At 37.9% G+C, this 1,776-nt stretch overlaps 1 protein-coding gene across 1 annotated transcript in view; it reads left to right on the plus strand.

The window, feature by feature from the left end:
- The window catches only part of DNAH5 (dynein, axonemal, heavy chain 5), a 408,072-nt gene that overhangs the window by 137,220 nt on the left and 269,076 nt on the right, over positions 1–1,776 (plus strand). The gene's annotated exons all lie outside the window — the stretch shown is intronic.

The following is a 1,776-nucleotide window of genomic DNA, read 5'->3' on the forward strand; positions in this document are numbered from 1 at the left end:
GCAGTGTTTCGTTCTGTTGTGCATAGGGTCACTATGAGTCAGTACTGATTCGATGGCACCTAACAACAATTCTCTTCAAGTACCAACGAAGTGTGGCCCTGATGTAAGAATTATAGGATTTAAGATGGCCTCTGTGACTGGGATGAGATCTTAATGAATATTCTCATATACCAAGAAGTCCTAGTGTGGTGCTGTAGGATAAGCACTGGATTGCAAGGTAGGTTTGAACTGCAAAATTAGCAGTTCTAATCTACCAGCTGCTCTTCAAAAACCCTATATAGAATCACCATGACTCAGAAACAACTCACCAGCAAGAAACAACAACAACATATGGGAATAAAGGATTTTTTTTTTTTTTTTATAGTCACTGCTTTTTAAAAAGATTCACAAGCACATAAGATTATACAGAAATGGACTTGTATCTATCAGTCTGCTCACACACAGACATATACCTACACATATATGCCAACACACACACACAACACACGTGCCACATGTCTAATTTTGTCTTTTTCTATTTCTCATGGATATATTCTATTGTGTCGTTCAACCCTTTGCATCATTTTAGAGTTCCTCAGAGCAAAAGTTTACTCAAACATGACACATAGTGTTTTTGGAACTTTCCTTGTCTTCAGATTCTGTTGCCAGTCGCATGTGTGACTAAGCTCTGTACAAATCTGTGGGTATTATGTCTACATAAAAATGACATTGTCCTGAGCTGGCAAGGACCAGGGCTGATAGGAAATGTCAGGTGATAATTTGAGTTAGCCACATACATTCTCCCTTAGTGATCTAATTGGGGAAAAAGTATTACTTGGTTCTTCACAAGAATCAGCAGTGTTGTTAAGTTATGAAAAGGGATCAACGTTGTTGTTAAGTGCCGCCAAGTAGATTCCTACTCATTTGTTGTCATTAGGTGCCATCGAATTGGTATCAACTCATAGTAATGTCATGCACAACGGAACAAAGCACTGCCCAGTCCTATACCAAACTCAGAATCAATGTGACGCTGGAGCCCCTGACCCAAGCCATGGTATTTTCAATAACCTCATATACAAGCGAGAGCAGGATAGTGAATAAGGAAGACCGTAGAAGAATTGATGCTTTTGAGTTATAGTGCTGGAGGAGAATATTAAAAGTGCCATGGACTGTCAAAAGAACAAACCAATCTGTGTGGGAAGAAGTACAGCCAGAGTAGATTTTGAAATCGGGGAGTGAGAGGCTTCCAACCTTATTCTTCTTCTTAAGCAGTACTTTGCTTATCCTTGGTTTCTTTCCTTTCCATATAAAGTTTGTAATTGTCTTTTCCATCTCTTTGAAGAATGTTGCTGGAATCTATATCGGGATTGCATTATATGTGTAAATTGCTTTGGGTAGTTTTGACATTTTCGTGATGTTGAAATCCAGGAACATGGTATGTTCTTCCACTTTTGTAAATCTCTTTTCATTTCTTGTAGTAGTGTTTGTAATTTTGTTTGTATAGGTCCTTTGTTTCTCTGGTTACATTATTCCCAGATATTTCATCCTTTGGGTGGCTATTGTAAATGATATTATTTTCCTAATGTCCTTTTCAGTGCTGTCAATGTTACTATAGAGGAATCCAACTGATTTTGGTATGTTGAGCTTATACCCTGACACTTTGCTGAATCTTCCAATGAGGTCTAGTAGCTTTTTTACTGAGTCTTTGGGGTTTTCTATGTATAGGATCATATCGTATGCAAATAGAGTTTTATTTCCTCTTTGCCAATTTGGATGTCTTTAATTTCCCTATCTGCC

Source organism: Chrysochloris asiatica, unplaced genomic scaffold (assembly GCF_000296735.1).
Source record: "Chrysochloris asiatica unplaced genomic scaffold, ChrAsi1.0 scaffold00264, whole genome shotgun sequence".
Taxonomy (NCBI): domain Eukaryota; kingdom Metazoa; phylum Chordata; class Mammalia; order Afrosoricida; family Chrysochloridae; genus Chrysochloris; species Chrysochloris asiatica.